Source organism: Theropithecus gelada, chromosome 2 (assembly GCF_003255815.1).
Source record: "Theropithecus gelada isolate Dixy chromosome 2, Tgel_1.0, whole genome shotgun sequence".
Lineage (NCBI taxonomy): Eukaryota > Metazoa > Chordata > Mammalia > Primates > Cercopithecidae > Theropithecus > Theropithecus gelada.
Genome location: NC_037669.1, coordinates 69,560,276 through 69,580,509, shown reverse-complemented (window position 1 = coordinate 69,580,509; position 20,234 = coordinate 69,560,276).

Sequence of the window (20,234 nt, the reverse complement as noted above, 5' to 3'; positions counted from 1 at the left end):
AAAATAAATTTAATATAGATTGATAAACATGTGATCACCAGGCTACATGCTTTGGGAAGCACCAGCACACCTAATCGTCATAGTAATCTAGGCACAGGTCAGCAAACTTTATCTATAAAGGGATAGACAGTAAATATTTGAGGTTTTATTAGACTTAAGGTTCCTGTAAGAACTACTTAACTCCGCCATTGCATCCTTATAATATGTAAATGAATGGGCAAGGCTGTATTCCAATAAAACTTTATTTACCCAAATAAGCAGCAAACTACATTTGGCCTATCAGTAGTAATTTGCCTGCTCTTGATCTCGTGATAGGTATTATTACTGCTGTTCATGGATGATAGAAGGAAAACCCAGAGGGGTTATTTTAGTTACTCAGGGTCTCACAAGTGAGCGGGTTGAGGATTCAAATTAGTAACAGCTAAATTTATTTGAAAATATATTGATTAATAAATTATAATAGTATTGTTTTGTGAAGTATTTGCATTCAATAATAATCCATTCCAATAACATTTAGATATTATTCCTTTGTCTCTCTTGTTTTATATAAATATATTCAAATATTTTAATCAGTTACTCTGAGAATTTTAGCTGGCAAGAAATCTGCAAATTTTTGTATTTTTAAAATAGACTTAGGGAATACATGTGCACATTTGTTACAAGGATATATTGCATAATTGTAAGGTTTGGGCTTCTAGTGTGCCCATCACCCAAATAGTGAACATCATACCCAACGTTGATTGGGTGATGTTTCAACTCTTACCACCCTCCAATTCTCCCCAGTTTTAGAGTCCCCACTGTCTGTTACTTCCCTCTGTATGTTTATGTGGTATTGTTTAACTCCCACCCATACATGAGAACATGAGGTATTTGATTTTCTGTTTTCGAGTTATTGCACTTAGGATAATGGCCTCCAACTCCATCCACATTGCTGCGAAAGACATTATTTTATTGTTTTTTATGGCGGCATAGTATACCGTGTTGTATATATACCACTTTTTTTTTAATCCAATCATCCATTGATGGATACTTAGATTGATTGTATACTTTGCTATTGTGAATAGTGCTGCAATAAACATACAAATGAAGGGGTCTTTTTGACATAACAATTTATATTCCTTTAGATAGATATCCAGTAGTGAGATTTTAGGGTTGAATGGTAGATCCATTTTAATTCTTTGAGAAATTTCCATACAGTTTTCCATAAAGGTTGTACTAATTTACCTTCCCACCAACAGTGTATGAGCATTCCCTTTCCTCCACATCCTCACTGGCATCTCTCTCTCTCTCTGTTTTTTTTTTTTTTTTTTTTTTGACCTTTTAGTAATAGCCATTCTGACTAGTATGAAATGGTATCTCATTGTGGTTTTGATTTGCATGTCTCTGATGATTAATGATGTTGAGCATATTGACTTTTATTTCTTTCTCTTGCCTAAATTGCTCTAAGACTTCCAACACTGTATTGAGTAACAGTGGTGAAAGAAGATAACTTGTCTTATTCCAGTTCTTAGGGAGAATGCTCTCAAGTTTTCCCAATTCAGTATAATCTTGGCTGTGGACTGGTCATAGTTGGCTTTTATAATTTGAGGTATGTTCCTTAGAAGCATATTTGTTAAGGGTTTTACTATAAAGAGGCATCGGATTTTACCAAATGTTTTTCTTCATCTATTGTGATAATCATATGGCTTTTGTTTTAATTCTGTTTATGTGGTGAGTCACATTTATTGATCTGCATATGTTAAGTCATCCTTGCATCCCTGTAACAAAACCCACTTGATCATGTTGTGGCATCTTTTGATATGCTGTTGGACTTCACTTGGTAGTATTTTTTGGAGGACTTTTACATCTATGGTTCATCAAGGATATTGACCCATCGTCTCTTTTGCTATGTTCTTGCCTGATTTTGGTATCAGGGTAATACTGGTTTCATAGACTGAGTTAGGGAGGAATTTCCCTCCTGAATTTTTTGGAGTAGTTTCAGTAAGATTGATACCAGCTTTTCTTTGTGGTCTGGTAAAATTTGTCTGTGAATTCATCTGGCCCATGGATTTTGGGGGTATCTGCTTTTATTACTGATTCAATTTCATTATTCATTATTGGTATGTTCAGATTTCTATTTTTTCCTGGTTCAATCTTGCTAGATTATATATTTCTAAAAAAGTATCCATTTCCTCTAGTTTTGCTAGTTTGTGCCTATAGAGATGCTCATAGTAGTCTGTAATGATGTTTTGTATTTCTTTGGTATCAGTTCTAACCTTATTTTTATCATTTCTGATTGTTTACTTGAATTTTCTTTTTTTCTTGGTTAGTCTAGCTTTCATTCTATCAATTTTGTTTATCTTTTCAAAGAAGCAACTTTCTGTTTACTTAATACTTTGTATAAATTTTGATCTCAATCTCTCTAATCTTTTTTTTATTTCTTCTGTTATCTTTGGTTTCCATTTGTTCTTGTTTTTCTAGCTCCTTGAGGTGTGCCAGTAGGTTGTTAATTTGAGATCCTTCTGTCTTTTTACGTAGGCATTTAATGTTTTAAACATTCCAATTAGCACTAATTTTGCTGTATCCCAAAGGGTTTGATATGTGGTGTCTCTATTTTCATTTGTTTCAGTTTTTTGTAAATATATCTGCCTTAATTTCAGCATTTTCCCAAAGATAATTCAGGAGCAAGTTGTTTAGTCTCCATATTTTGTATAGTTTTGAGCATTCTTCTTAATATTGATTTCTAATTTTATTCCACTGTGGTCTGAGAAGATACTTGACATGATTTCATTTTTTAAGGTATTGTACCTTGCTTTATGGACAAGCATATGGTCTATTTTGCAGAATGTTCCATGTGCAGATGAAAAAAATGTAAATCCTGCAGTTGCTAAGTAGACTGTTTTGTAAATGTCTAGTAGGCCATTTGGTCTCAAATCCAGTTTTTTACTTTTTCTTCTTCTTCTCCCTCATAATGTTGATATCTCATAGGTTTGGTTGCTTTACATAATGCTATATTTCTTGAATTCTTTATTCATGTTTTATAAATTCCTTTTTCTTTGTTTTTGCCTGACTAGGTTAATTCAAAGGACTTGCCTTCAGCTCTGAGATTCATTCTTCATCTTCGTCTAGTCTATCGTTAAAAGTTTCAGCTGTGTTTTATAATTCCTTCCATGAATTTTTCATCTCCAGGAGTTCTATTTGGTTTTATTTTTTAAAAAATTAATCTTTTTAGTAAGTTTTCATTCATATCCTGAATTGTTTTTCTGATTTCTTTGTGTTGGCTTTCAACTTTCTCTTGGGTCGAATTGAGCTTCCTTGCATTCCATATTTTGAATTCCTTACATGCCATTTCAGAATTTTCAGTTTGGTTAGGATCCATTGCTAGAGAGCCAGTGTGATCTGTTTGCAGTGTTGAAATACTTTTTGTACTGCCCGAGTTCTTACACTGTGTCCTTCTCATCGGGGGGAGATGTCACTTCTTATTTTTGAGTGTTTTTAGTTTGAATGGGAACTTTTAATTATTTAGTCCTTTTCCCTCAAGGATGTGACTGTAATGTATGTTGTGTATAATCATTTGGCTTTGATTCTGGGTGCTTTCAGGTGTCCAAGGCTCTGTATAACTTCCTTGATTATAGATGGTTTTTGTGCAATGACTTCTCAAATACCGATTGTTGTAGCAATACATGGGCATATGAGCCAACTCACTATCTTCTGAGAGGCTAGAAGTGAGTAGGTCTCAGGAAGCTTATCTCATTCCCTAGCATTATGCCCTTCTGTTAGTAGCTTTTTCTTAATTTGATCATGCAGTTTAGTCTCCAATCCATTAGGTAGCATTTACAAGTAAGAGCTGGCTCATTCTTAGATATCTGATGATGAGGGAATCATCTGCCCTAATAAAGGTGGCAGCAGGAGCTCATCATAGAATGTCTCCTCAGAGAACAAGGAAATCAGCGAGGGGGCTGCACCAGCCCTTTGTTCTGGGATAGGGAAGAACATGTTCCCCTTCCCTATCACGCCCCCTGTCCAAGGGATCATGACCTTTAGTTCAGATAGACACCGTCTTTTATCTCTAGACTGTAATGCAACTGGAGTCCACCGAAAATGCCTGTCTCATGGCTAACGCCTAAACAGCCTTGGGATGAAACCTCTTCTAAGTTCCAAACAGACAGCCCTAAGGCTGTTTCCTACCCTACTGCAAGAACACTGCTAGTCTGCATAGGGAGAGGGAGATGAGCCCCACCCTGCATGCAAGCCTGTGCTGGTGAGCACACATTAGCTGGGGTGCAGCTGCCCCAAATAGCACTGGAAAGGCTGTCTCCTAGGGCACCTGTGCCAACCTGCAGCAGGAAAAGCTACGGTTGCTTCTGCAGCAGTGGATGAGGGCAGAAGACCCTCTCTTCAGGTCTGTTCCTGGCTGCCAGTGCCACCTCTTCACTGAAGTGAAACAATACTCCCCACTTCAGAAATCAGCAATGCACCTGCGTCTATGCTGCTCCCAGTTTTACTTAGTCACCTTCTGTCATAAACAGCATGCTCTTGAGCAGGGCAGGGTGTGCAACCTAGTTTTCTTCATCCCAGGAGTGCTTTGGTGAGCTGTAATTCCCCTTGTTCTAAGGGCAGCCCATGCTAAGGGCTAGATCTCCAGGGATCCTACAGTTTCTCAGGGCCCCACAGTCAGAGCGGGTTCTGGTAAAAGTTTGCAGGGCATCTAGTGATACAGAGACACAAGGGCTAAGATTCCGTGGGCAGAATAGTGGCCCACGACAGGTGCACAACCAGTATCTCACCTGCCACCACAGTTCAGGTTTGAGGGGAGAATGAAAGAACCTCCATGAGCTGGCCATCTGGTGCTCTCCCCTCCAGAAGTCCCCACATTGCTGTGGACAGCAGTCCACATGAGTGCAGAGAGGTTCTCTGACAATTCAGCAGTCGGCAATCTGTTGCAGAGGTGAGAGAGCAAAGAAACACCCCACCTACCTTTTTGATGGGACTTCAAGTTCCTCCGGTCCATCTCTGCCAGACTCTTGCTGCCTTCTTTTTCTGTGTCCAAGTCTCTTCCCGTGGGTTCTCTCACAGGTACAAACCCTCCTCTCTCAGCTCTCCACTTGGACCATGATCATTCACCTGTAATTTTGGATCTTCTTTCTAAGGAGAACTGACATCTGGCATCTCCAGTCAGCCATTTACAATGACCAGTTTATTGTATAGTTTCTGACACTTTATGGCTTATGTTATCTAGTGTGTATTGGAATGGATCCAATGGCTTCCTCTCTTGAAAACTTAGTCATTCTATGCTAGAATCACATGGAGGTTCCTGGAGGTGGTGCACCCAGGGAGAGCGTGGAAGCTCTGTGTCCTTTCCTCCACACTTCACTCTATATATCTCTTCATTGGTATCCTTTGTAATAGAAAATTAACTAATATAATTCTTTACAAGAATTTAAGTAATAATATTCTTATAAAGAATATCCTTTGTAATATCCTTTACAATAAACTGGTCATTGTAAATGACCCTAGAATAAGCATCAATAGAAGAATCTTGGTTCAAGGAGCAGGAGAGAAAGAGGGACAGCCCCTAATAAATACAAAAACATTGATTACTAAATTTTCAGTTTCTGATTCCATTTCTTGCGAAGTCTATGTGCTCTGTTTGAGCAGACGCATATCTGTGTTGTATCATTAAATCCCATTTGTTTAACTGTAGCTTGGGTGGGACTCTGTTTCTTGTGTCAAAAGGGCTTTGATGAGCCGATAAAAGTCATGAGATTTTCATTTTTATATCCAATTGAATAAAATGCTCTCCATCTCCCTCTCAAGGTTTGGGAGTTGGAATATTAAGGTCCAAATTGGGGCTCAAGTTTGTTCTTTAGAAGGTACATTTGCCCAAGACTAATAAAGATACACCACAAATGAGGCTTATAGTTTTTCTAAGTGTGTTTGTTGTTTCTCCCTCTTTTCAAGTTATTTAAATCCAGAGGGAAAAATATATGGATTAGAAGGAAGAGGTGAAAATGTCAGTAATTTGCTATTTGGTGCTGGCTCATGCTTTTCCAGTGCTCTTAATGATGATGTAGTTATGACACAAAAACAGAACAGAGGCCTGGCTTCATGTTCCCTGCTGTTGGCCACAATGCCCAGAACAGGGATTCCCATCCCCCCATGGGCACCTTCCCTTTCACTTCTCCAAACCCACTTCCTTGATAGATATTTTTATTTGCTATTATAGATCATTTTTTCTAGTCAGTGTCCTAACTAGCAATATAGGTTTACAAAATATTTTGCACACATGCTTATCTCTCATTAGCTGAATTGAGATGTAAATGCACTGTACCTGATTCAATTAAGTGTGGTACTTGTGATGCACCAAGTCAGGTCTGCTTGGCCTGCCTGATTTCAAGGCCACTGTGTGGTAGATAGTTCTCTCTTCTTGCAAATGTCCCACAACAAGAGTATGCCAAAGCTCTCTCCATTTGACTTCCTCTGAAGCCATGAGAGAGTGGCAGGGAGAGCAAGGTGGCAGATAGATAGGCACAACATAGAACTGCAGGTATGTTGATGACCCTGGGACCAACCTTCAACCAAAGGGGAATGAGGTTCAGAAAAGAAATGCCCAAATGCTTCCTGTCTTCCAGTGAGTCAGTCATGAGTTCCATTCTTATGCAATTCTTCAGAATCTTCCCTGGGAGACTGGGCGCTAGCTTCCCACTGTGGCTCCCACCTACTGGTGTTTCTTCTGGTTTTTCTCTGTTTCCTGTTTCATTTTTCTCACTTCCCCTCTTCTGTATCCTGGTATCACATCCTAAATAAACTGCCAGCATTCGAATTCTAATCTTAGGGTCTGCTTTTGGGGGACCCAACCTGAGATAATGACCAACTTATAATTTTTACATACGGCATGTTCATAAACACTACTGTCTGCTTTCTGGATCTCAAAGAGCATCATTGTAAGCTTTTCATAGTGGTAACCATAAATCTCCCCCTCTCGCAGAGGGCCGTGCCAATCATTTTTTCGTAAATGTTAGTATATATTGCTGGCTTAAAGAAATTGTTTCTCTAATGTGTTTTTCACAAGGTACTTATCGATTCAATCGTAAATCAACCCCACATGGTCAAAATTACCTCTCCCATATTTTTTGTCTTGCAGCAGTGTTTTTGTGATTGATGAAGTGGTTTGTGGAGCAGATTAATATCATGAAAACAATATTTTTGATAGGCAGTCTGACTTTCCCTACTTTGCTGAGATATAGAATATCTGAGCTGGGAGGATGCTTGAACCCATTCCTGCTCACACACTGATTTTTACATTGAGGAAACTAAGGCCCACTGGAATTAAGTAACACTTCCAAGGCTATAATTCACAACAGAGATAAAATTAGAATTTAAACCAATTGGTTTTCAGTACAAGGGTCTCAGCTCACAGCTTTCAATGCTAAATATAATGTTTGACTGTTTCCTTTTCATATTTTTTTTCAAATGTTACCTATAAAACTACAGGTTCTGATATGCTTCTGTGCTATTCTTATTTTGGAATAGAGTCAGGTGGCACAGAAGCTATTGTTATAGCCCCAGAATAGTTTCTGGCATTTTCAGTGGCACAATTGGAGTTTGAGTCAGAGATGTTCTAGTCAACATATTGTATGGGGCAAGAGGCTAGGTTACCATTGATCCAACCCTGGGAATCTTCAGAGGATCCTATCCTAGAGAAGTACCCACCTCCTACATGGAGACTGTAGAATTAGGCACATTAATAATCAAAACAATCCAAGAATATCTCTGCATCAAATCAATCCAAGCATTAGCAAAGCAGCCAGAAACGTTTTCTTGGAGGCTTCTCCTTGACTCTCACTTATTTTCTCACTAACTGCTGGCCCTGCTTTTTTGCCCTGGATCCAACTCCATTATCAAAGACGCCAAGGCAAGCTCTGCAATTGGATTGTCTGAAAATGAACAACACACAGATAGTGAGGAACAGATATTGTAACACCCTACAGTGCCTGTTAAATTCACACACCGAGAGAACTCAAAACCATCCAGGCGATGGAAGAAAATGGCGTCTCCCAGAAGAAATAACAGACTTGACAGGTAACACTGAAGAGAGATTTCCTGGCAAGGCAGGCTGAGGGGAGTGACCTTTTGAGAACCTTCCCAAAACTTAATGATGTTAAATAATCAGCCCTTTTGCTGAGACGTGAATTTGAATCCTGTGTTCTGAGAGGCTGGGGTTTGGGCACAAATTACATTAGTACAGTATCATAACACCAGGAGAATCTGTCTACCATCAACCATCTTACTAGGCCTTTCTTTAATCCTGATTTCTCTTTGTGACAATTGACCACACAAAGGCAAATCCCAGAGGGTTTTGTTCCCATTTGTGGCACTGCCAAATTAAAGGCACCACTTAAGCACCTCTGAGTTAGCACAACAGTCCTGGTTTTCTGATAGCCTTGCACCCAACATCTACACGTATTTAAGTTTTTTTGTTTGTTTTTGCAGACTTTAGTAACCCTGATTAGAATTTCTTCCTAATTCAGCAACACCTACCTTTTTGTTTGTTTATTTGTTTGTTTTTGAGATGATTTTGCTTTTGTTGCCCAGGCTGGAGTGCAATGGTACGATCTGGCTTATAGCAACCTCCGCCTCCCAGGTTCAAGCAATTCTCCTGCCTCAGCCTCCCGAGGAGCTGGTATTACAGGCATGTGCCACCAGGCCCAGCTAATTTTGTATTGTTAATAGAGATGGGGTTTCTCCATGTTGGTTAAGCGGGTCTCGAACTCCCAACCTCAGTTGAGCCACATACCTCGGCCTCCCAAAGTGTTGGGATTACAGGCGTGAGCCACTATGCCCAGCCTACCTTTTTCATTTTAATCCCTGCCTTAATTTGGGTTTCCCCAGAAGCCAATTCTAAATCAGGATTTTTCAGCCTCAGCACTGTTGACATTTGGGGCTGGTGTATTAGTCTGTTTTCACACTACTGATAAAGACATACCCGAGACTGGGCAATTTACAAAAGAAAGAGGTTTAATTCGACTTGCAGTTTTACATGGCTGGGGACGCCTCACAATCATGGTGGGAGGCATGGAGGAGCAAGTCCCATCTTACATGGCATCAGGCAAAGAAAGAATGAGTAAGACCCAAAAGCAGAAACTCCTGACAAAACCATCAGATCTCATGAGACTTATTCACTACCACAAGAACAGTATGGGGGAAACTGCCCCCATGATTCAATTATCTCCCACCGGGTCCCTCCCACAACATGTGGGAATTATGGGAGTACAATTTAAGATGAGATTTCGGTGGGGACACAGAGCCAAACCATATCAACTGGGTAAATCTGATAAGTAGGGGCTCCTGTCCTGTGCATTGTAGGATGTTAAGCAGTATCCTGGCCTCTTCCCACTGGACCCACTCCTGTAACAATGAAAAATGTCTCCTGACATTGCCAAATGTGCTCTGGAAGGAGAACCACTGCTCTAAGTCAAGGACTCAAGGGCAAATATAGATTAAATGGAAAATTATTCAGTGAACAGTGGCACAGGAATAGGAAAATGTATTAGCATTCTCCAAAGAAGCAGAAAATATACATATATATGTATATACGTATAATATATACACACATACATACAAATATTATATATACACACATACACACACACACATACATATATATATATATATAGAGAGAGAGAGAGAGGTTTATTTTAAGGATTTGCCTCACACAATTGTGGAGGTGCAAGTCTAAATTCTACAGGATAGGCTGGTATGCTGGAGGCCCAGGGAAGAATTAACATTGCATTTCAAGTCTGAAGGCAGACTGCGGGCAGAATGTCCTCTTCTTCAGGGCAGAAGAGTCTTTTTCTATCAAGGCCTTCAACGGATTGGATGAGGCCCACCCACATTCAGGAAGGTAATCTGCTTTGCCCAAAGTCTGCTAATTCAAATGCCAATCTCATCTAAATGATACTTTCATACCAACATCAAGAATAATGTTTGACCAAATATCTTGGTACAGTGGCCTAGCCAAGTTGATACAAAAATTAACCATCACAAAAAAGGAAAGGAAAAAGCCAAAAAAGGTGCATCATTAAGCAAGCTCTAATGGAAGTAAGAGCACAATTCTGCTATGGAACTTGGGACATTGTATAAGACATATGTTTCACAGTTATCCACACCATTTAAGTAGTGAGGGAACTGGAATATTTGTTCACCAGTTCCCATCAGCCATTGACTTCCCTAGAGGGTTTAATTCCCCGACATGCCTGGTCTGCTGCATCCTCAGGAAAAGCAGGTTCCAGAAGCTTCACTGAAATCTGTCAGGCAAAGAGGTGCTGGTGCTGGCAGTTGGAGTTTAGATTGACAAGGAAACATGGTAACTGGTCAAAGGGCTATGGGCAAAGTGCTGACAGCATGTGCTATAGTTTGTGTGAAATCAGTCACTAATTGGTCCCACCTCTGTCTGGCATTAGACCCTCCTCTCTCCATGCCCCCAAATACTTGATTTTAAAAAAATGTGGTAAAATACATCTAGCATAACACTTATCATCTTAACCATTTTAAACTGTACTGTTGGCTAGATGCAGTGGCTCACACCTGTAATCCCAGCACTTTGGGAGGCTGAGGTGTGCGGATCACTTGAGGTCGAGAATTTGAACAAGACCAACCTGGCCAACATGGTGAAACCCCGTCTCTACTAAAAATACAAAAATTTGGCCAGGTGTAGTGGTGCACACCTATAATCCCAGCTGCTTGTGAGGCTGAGGCATGAGAATCATTTGAACCCAGGAGGCAGAAATCGCAATGAGCCGAGATCGTGCCATGACACTCTAGCCTGGGGGAGAGAGGGAGACTCTGTCTCAATAAATAATTAATTAACTAATTAATTCATTTAATTAAAGTGTACAGTTCAATGGCATTAAGTACCTTCATATTGTTGTGTAACCACCACCACCACCCAACCACAGAACTCTTTTCATCTTGCAAAACTGAAACTCTGTACCGATTAAACACTAACTCTCCCCTCCCCACTCCTCTCAGTCCTGGCAACCTCTGTGCTACTTCCTGTCTCTACGAATTTGACTGCTCTAGGAACCTGATATAAGTGGGATCATAAAATGTTGTCCTTTTGTGACTGGCTTATTTCATGTAGCATAGTGTCCCCAAGGTTCATTCTTGTAGCATGTGTCAGAATTTCCTTCCTTTTAAGGGCTGAATAATATTCACCTGTATGTGTACACCATACTTTGTTTATCCTTTGATCTGTTGATAGACACCATCTGGCTATTGTAAACAATGCTGCTGTGAACATGAGTGTATACAAATATCTCTTGAAGTCCCTGCTTTGAATTATTTGGGGCATATACTCAGATATGAAATTGCTGAATTGATTGTCTTTTGAGTTCCATACATAACAAGTAACCGTGTGCAAAAGAACAGGGTGAAAGATGAGCATTCTGCAAAAGTCTGGGGTCATCCATCTCCATGACCCCAGTCAAACCTGGGCTTCTGTAAGTATAAGACACATCTATGGAAAGTATATAATCACTGCAGTTTCATGCTCTAAAAACAGTTTTATTTGCCTCCTCCTTTGCCTTCTGATAAAGAGCTTTGTTTATGAAATTCCCGTCTTCAGAAGTTCTTGAAAGATCTCAAGTGAGTTGTCCTCAGAAGTGATGGCAAAAACATTGCCTGGCAAAGCCTGTGATTGACAACATCTTTTTTTAGTTACCTGAGCTCTGTGCCTTCATTCTCTCACACTTTCCATTTTCCCTTTGTTTCCCAGAGTTTTGCAGCAAACTGCTGTTTAGCAAAGAGAAGCCAAATTCAGACGTAGGCCAAGCCCTAGTTACAGTCTATTTCTTTTTGCTGTTGGTACCAGCATCACATCCCACCTGGACAGACCTGCCAAGTTTTTTGGATTTCCTAGAGGAGGTTTTCATTCTGTCTGCTTGTCTGCACTTGTATACAAAACCTATAATTATATAATAGGTGAACTTACTGTTGAGCTATTGTGCTTTCTTTTCTTTTTTTAAACCAGCTGAATTGGTCCTTTTTTATATTTTGAGCCTATTGTTACCTTTAAAACTGTTACAGTTTCCTTCCCCCTGGCTTCTAATACTTTAGCCTTTATGCCAGCAACTAAATATTTATGTAAAAAAATCATCTAAAAATTGTCTTTCGGCAAAATCTAAAACCGTTTCTGTTTCTAGTTATAATTTGAATGTTTTAATGTTATAACTACACATGACCGCTAATGAAATAAATTTTGTTCTCAAAATACATTATCCTATTTTTAAATAAAAAACATCACCTATGAAAGTCATCAAAAATTAAGTATGCATATTTAATTCTTGTACTTAAACATCTGTGTCTTCTAATACATGATGTTCCTAACCTGCCCTTAACTAAGGAAATGTTTTATGGTTAACACATCACCTGGACTTTTTGAATAGTTATATACAATATATGAAATTTAAAGTACAATGAATGCTTGATAAAATTGTGACTTGATGGAAAAGCTGACCTTTTTAAGGGAACAGAGAGAATGGCATGTCACGACCTATTTTGTGACACTATCAATTCTGTTCTTCAGTGCGGTGGTCCTATCTTCAAACTTGTTAATTTCATGGATGCTAACACAAAGCTCTTCATTTCTGTGGGCTCTGTTTTTTCCAAGATCTATTGAATATTTTGTCATAGAACTACCCTTATATTTATTTTATTCTCTTCACCTAAATGGAAAGCTTGAAGAGAAATGGATGATATCCGATTCTTTTCTGCTATATGACACCCAAGAGGAAATGAAAATGAAATGCTTAGAACACTGTCAGGAACCCTGTCAGCTTCTCAGGGTATTGATTGTTGGTGTTGTTACTGTTCATAGGTATTGTTGGGATTGTAATTCACCAAACCTAAACAGATGACCCGATTATTTGGAATTGGTGTTCTTGGTGGCCATGTCTAAGGATATCGTTTAAAGGAACAGTAGATAAGGACTGAACATTAAGGTTTTATCTCTGAGATTGTGTCTTAGGAACAAGCTAATCACTGCTCCCACTTTCATCCTTTTTACCAATACTACTCTTCTCTACCCTGTCTTTTTCTCTGCAGCATTCTTGTTGATGAGGTCAGGGATCATACTGTATTTCTCTATGATGGGAAATCATGAAGTATCTGACAAAAAAGGATCCTGTTGTTCCAAGACTCAGTACTCCAGTAAAGAAGGTGAATGTGGCTTTCCTCTGAAATGGCTGGCTGTCCTTCAGAGACCTCCTGATGAAAAGGCAGAAGCAGTTATTCAAGGGGCAAAGGTGCAGCCCCGTTGCAAGTAGATTCATCCTTGCAAGAGGAGAATAAAATTTTGCATTTAATCTGTCAGGTATGGATGCACAAATACTCTCCATATGATTCAGCAAATATGTGTATAGCCCTTTGCTGTAGTCAAACACACAGAAAACATAGCACTTGGTGATAACAGGGATGCCACTATTAAACATAACCAATGAATCCAGAGCTGATCATTTGAACGTAGTTTAATTCCCTACATATCTTCAGGCAGCTCACCTTCTTATTTGAGGATGTACATGAAAGAGCAGTCGTGGGCAGTCAAAAGGGAACTAACTGTGAGATCGAGTCTCAGCTCACTCAACCTCTATGACTCCTCTGGTTGAACTTGATAGTATTAACATATTTCCTTTTTAGCCATAGTGCCTTTCTTTTCAATTACCTATCTGGAACCCTAGTATATAAAACAGATAAAACCAAATTCATAAGCTCCGGTTGAACTGAGGGCAGGGTCCCAGAGTCCAACCCACATAACCTCCTCCTTATGTCTCCACCCACCTACTCATAACCTGCCTTAGACACTAGGACTCTGCAGAAAAAATTGAAAAAGGCTGCAATAGTTATACTTTCCAAAGACTCTTCTAACTCTGATCATTCAATGCCATTTAGATATTTAAAATCCACTTAATCTAGGCTTTCACCCACCCACCTAAATGCCCTGTGTTCCACGCTGTCACTCTCAAAAGCAGCAGAAATCTGACACCGAACCATTAGGAGCAAGAGATATTTATTAGAATAGTACACTGTTCCCAGTGTTCCCAATCTGGAACAGGGAATGAGAAGTTCTAGTGAGCAAAATATAAACCATTTAGAAAAACTTTCCATATGGATCTCTGTGCCCTTCCTTTGTAGGGCATTTTGCCCCCAGACATCTCTTCTGTCTTTAACTCCACATTTCCACCATTAAATTCAGATCAACACAGAAAGATCTCTGGAGCAGCATGGGACAAAGAATCTACCTTTCAAAGCAAAGAAAGAGAAATAGGGGAGAGTCAGGTTTTGTCTCTCTTTCACATTAGCGACATAGAATAACATGGAACTAAGTGCCATCCTGAGTAAATAACATCCCTCCAGGCCACTGAAAGGAAAAATGCTTGCAGTAGACTTAATCTTCACCTCTCAGCTTCCATATGATTTTGTTTCCTCTTACTTTTAAGACACTTCACATTTGGTTTGCATGATAATTTAGGGATAAACTGGCCTTATTTTCCGATTATATTGCAAACTCCTTAAGGGCAGGAACTTTTTCATATACGGCTCTGACTCTTTATAGAGCTAAAGATGTCACCAAGTATGGTGTGTCTATTCCAGTAATTCATTACCATTAATAATCCCACAGTGACAGAGCCATGTGGGTAAGGGGCAGTGTCCCAGTGGAAAGAAAGCTGCATCTCCTATGGAAATATTATATCTCCTATGGAAATACTACATTGGAATTTTAGTGGTGAAGCCTGGATTTTACAAACAGCTAGCTCTAGAAAAAATGACTTTACTCTTCCTCTCCTTATTTTGTGTCATCCCTTATCATTCTGTTGAATATTTGGCTCCTGGAAACTTCATAATACCCATCTAGGTGCTTTCTAAGCAGACACAATGTTCAAAGTTCTACCCAAGCTCACCTTTCATCAACAGGTACCTCTCTACTGTCCTGTGCTCTTGTTCTACTTGTTTTCTTCCATGGGACAGGTTGGTTCTAAATTTAGTGAGATTACATAACTAAAGTTGAGATTTACTTATTTGTAACACTGCCTGGAAAATGTTCAACTGCAACAATCAAGTGGTTATGATGCAAATATTTTCTACATGATATTAGGGAAAGAAATGAAGAGAAGAAATGTCAAGATACAGAAGGACGGGACCAGTTTTTTTTTGTTGTTTTTTTTTTTTTAATGAGGAAGAGGTCAAGATATTCTCTTGTTCTCCCACCTGCTCCCTACCACGCCACAATCCAAGAGCATCTAAACTTTTAGACGCTGAAAAGCTGTCTTAGAGAAGCGCTGAAATGTCTGTATGAGCCAGTTAGAAATCTTAGTATAGGTTATGTTCTCCCTGCCTATCTTCCAGCTTGAAGACACTGTGATTTGGATCTAAAATAATTACTGCTATTCAGTGTCATCCACACATAATTAGCCTCAAATTATAATGACTTAACATGGTTTGCCATATTCATGAGGTGAAGTGATTTATTACTGTTTTTTCTTCTCATATGTTTAGTATAAGAACACTTTAAAACCTTTATCCTATTAGGTGGGATGTTTTCTGGACTGTGAGCTCGCAATGAAGAGGAAAAGTCAAGGATGGCTAGTTCGTCTGACAGGCTGCATTACAAGGAGGAGTTCAAATGATCTCTGGGCCCTTTGCTTTCTCTTAGGCGTTGCACCTGTTGGCTATCTCCTATTCCACGTCTGCTTCCCATGTGTACCTAAGGAAAACCTTAGTGTGATAAAGGTTTTAGGTCACTTTGAAAGAATCTAAACCAGAGAGATGGATTTGTCTCCTTATTCTATATAACTGGGCACAGATAGATGCTATGAATGAAAGAATTTTGAATAGAAATTCTAAAATACAGGTTTTAGGAAACATGTTTCTGAGATGGGGGAGGGGGAGAAGAAGAAGATTTCAGAGCATGAGTTTGCCTTTTATTGTCATTACATATATACAGAACAGCTCCATGAAAATTCAAGACTTTGAAGGCAAAATACATGAGAATCTCCACTGTTCCCTGGCCTTTTCTAAGTTTTAGCTTTTAACGTTTAGTCCACTGCTCAGCTCCTAAGGAGCAAAATATCTATATATTATAGACATATATTTAAAATCAGTTCCTCCTCTGTAACCTTGGAATTTTTTTTTTTTTTTTTTTTTTGCGCTCTTGTTGCCAAACCATAAATTTGAAGTTGCAAACAGGGTATTTTCCATGAAAATTTCTCATGCATAAAAATCCATCTCAGATTCCAACCAAACTATCTGAGAAATTAGTTCATTGATGAAACTCTTGTCTATGAATGGAGTTTTGAAGATAAAAATGCCTTTTTCTCTCTTCTTGAAGGGAACAAAACAATCCCTTTATTGTCATACTTCCTTAGAATTTATTTTCCACTGCTTATTATGCATGCCTCCTTTATGTCATCGATACATAATCCATTATGTGCCCCTTATCATATTTGCTCCAACTGTTGTCTCGAGATGATGTCGAAAGACATTAGATACCAGAGACTAACTTTGCAGGAGTGAATTAACGTCAGTGTTGAAGGAGCCTATAATCATATGACTAAATGGGCTTTCAGGAGGCCACACGGTATGCTGATGACAGAATCAAGAATGAAACCTAGGAATTCAGACCATTTATCTTGTTCTCTGTCCACAAATGATACTTTCTATTGTTAGTATCAAGTAGAGGCTTGCTGAAAGCAGTCTATTTTCTGGTAACATAAAACATTCATGAAGGAGTTTTTAAAAATAATCCAATGGAAATTGCTTTAGTGATTACAAAAAAGTTCTGAAAGAAAACAGTGCATGTATACAATTATATATATAGTGTTATTAGATTATTGCAACTTGGAGAGTGCATTGAAACATTTCTTTGAAAAGCTTAACTGATCCAAAGCTGCAAGGCCCTAGTCTATCTGATTATAAGACAATGTTTATGTCATGTATGAAACTATTGCAGTGCAGGATAAGAGCTGAGTATGGACTACAGAATAAGATAGACCTGAGCTCAAATAGTTTTTCCATCAGCAATTAACTGTCTGATCTTAGATCAGTACTTATCATATTTGAGACCTCAGTTTTCATGTTTGTAAAGTAGGGAAATTATGACTGGTTACTAGGTTTGTTTTAAAGATTAAATGAAATAATGCATCAAAAACACCAAGAACAGAATTTGAAGATGTCCATTGTAAGAAAAGGCAGTGTAGTTTTGAGATCTTCCCCAACTCCCACATGGAAACAACATAGCAACTGACAGCAAAACCAGAACCCTACAGATAGTATTTACAATAAGTCTAAGTGACAATGTATCAACACAAGCCCCCAAATGTAAGAAGATGAGGACAAAACAACAAAAACCACCAGATCTGTCTATTACAGACATCTGTACAGCAGCCAAGGGAGTTTCTGACAACCAGAATGACCAGGGAGACATCAACAGAAGACTTTTGTGAATATGTATATATGTACTTGTAGAACTAAAACGACATGCTATAACAATGTAGACATAATACAACTCTAAACAAAAGAAGAAGAATGGGAGAGTTATTGTAAAAAACTACTTGCCCGTTTCTGTAATTATACTTGGTGGTGGTAGTATTAGTATTGTTCTTCTGTGACAGTGGCATTTGTAATGTGGGATAAAGCAAATGAGTAATTATGGAATATTCCAATTCTATCATTCCCGTGTCCATGAGAACCAGAATCAAGATTCCAGGATTCTCTGCATGTAAGAAATAATAGACCAAAAGTTAAGAAAGCCTATAGCCCTAGATTAGAAATGGAAATCATCAGTATGAACTCATTAGGCATTCTATCTTTTATATGTATAAAAAATATCTGAGTATAGTTATTCTATTTGTCTCTATAAAGAGTATATATTTAATATTTTATTAACACTTAAGTATAATATTTAAATATATAATAACTCATATAGAGAGAATGAATTATATGTTTAAGGATAACATATTTTATATACTATAAAATATTATATATTGTCATATAATATTTAATATATAATATTCTATATGTGTACAGTTATATATATAAATAGAATGTATTTTCCAGTTCTACTGGAAAGATCTAGGAAAGATGAGTAGCAATACAGTCCTGAAATACTATATTCTGTGAGAAAAAGGCACTGCTTCTTGGAGAAATATGGCCAATATTAGTGTTTTCTGCAAAATGTATTTTGTTCAGTATGGTTTTATGATTTTTTTCCTTTTTTTAAATTTCTGAGACAGAGTCTCACTTCATCACCCAGACTGGAGAGCAGTGGTGCAATCACTGCTCACTGCAGCTTCAACCTTCCAGGCTCAAGTGATCCTCCTGCTTCAGCCTCCGAGTAGCTGGGACTATAAGCACGTGCCACCACACCCAGCTAATGTTTAAATTTTGTGTAGATGCAGAGTCTTACCATATTGCCCAGGCTGGTCTCAAAATCCTGCCTGCAAGGGATCCTCCTGCCTCAGGTTCTCATTTTGGGCATGAGCCACTGTGCCTGACATGGTCTTGTAATTTTTAATGTTTTCTATAAAATTGCCTTTGATCTTCTTCAAAGTTGCATTTTGAGATTAATAAAATTGAAATTATTGACTTCTCCATAAATTTAAAAGTAAACTTAGAAGAAGATTAAATACATGATTTACTTTTTGTCAATCATATTTGCTGAGTTCAATTAGTATGAAAACAAAATAAATAAAAATTTAAAAATTATAATGAAAAATTTACAAAACTGAATTATGGCATGTTCTATAAGCAATATTATGTCAGTCACGGTTGTCTTACATATTTATATATTTTCTCTGAAATAGAATATTTATAAAGATATTTCAGTGACTTGGTGATTTCATTTAGAAAAAATATGTAAGAGACACAAGATAACTCTTAGAACTTGGTACATTTTCTTGAGGCAGTACTCACTTTTTCAATGTCAAAGAATGCCCGTAACAGTTAATTTAGCAATTCACTTAGTTCATACCATTTGAACATCATATATGTATTCATTTGTTGTTGCATTTTTTTCAAGTGGACAAGTTAGCATTTTAAGTAATGGAAGTATGTGATATACTTTCTATTCAACAAAGATCTTCTTTAAATTTTGTCCATAGGTCCACAGTCTTATTTATGAAACCTTTGAGCTAATATGTTTCAAGATTCTTCAGATTTACAGAAGTAATTCAGTGGAATAAGTGTACATTACATAATGTATCCCCCCCCACCTCCCTTAGTACAGTTGCGGGCAGCACCTCATGATCAAACGCATTAATAACTCTGCCGGAAAACATATGACTATTCCCACTAAGTAAAATAAATAAAAAGTATAAGTGGACTTATGTTGACTCAGGTCAGGTTTTGCTGCCAAATGAGTTTGTGCTGAATTTGCAGAGAGAAAAATTGGATTTTCAGAGCTTTTCCAATTTTAGAATTGTGGGTTCAAGGATTGTAAATCTTTCTTGTTTGTATCTTTAAAAAAAAGCAAAGCAGGCCGGGCGTGGTGGCTCAAGCCTGTAATCCCAGCACTTTGGGAGGCCGAGACGGGCAGATCACGAGGTCAGGAGATCGAGACCATCCTGGCTAACACGTTGAAACCCCGTCTCTACTAAAAAATACAAAAAACTAGCCGGGCGAGGTGGCGGGAGCCTGTAGTCCCAGCTACTCGGGAGGCTGAGGCAGGAGAATGGCGTAAACCCGGGAGGCGGAGCTTGCAGTGAGCTGAGATCCGGCCACTGCACTCCAGCCTGGGTGACAGAGCGCGACTCCCTCTCAAAAAAAAAAAAAAAAAAAAAGCAAAGCAGCATAATGACCTGAGAGGGGCACAATATCGTTTCTGTTGTTACACCCAAAAAAATGTATACCTTGTACTCAAATATGAGGAAATGTCAGACAAATTCAAATTGATACTGTGGTAGGTAGAATCCTGGTCCCCCAAAGATGCCTACATCCTGATTCCTGAAAATTGTGAATATGTTACTTTACAGGGCAAAGGGACTTTTCAGGTATAATTACATAAAGGATCTTGAGATGGGAAGACTGTGCTTGATTAACACTTATGACACAATGTCATCACAAGGGTCCTTATCAAAGAGAGGTATCAGCTCAGTGTCAGAGATGGAGATGTGATGACAGAAGGAGAGGTTACAGGGACGTGGAGCTACAAGCCGAGGAATGTGGGCACCTTCTAGACACTGGAAAAGATGAGGAATAGATTC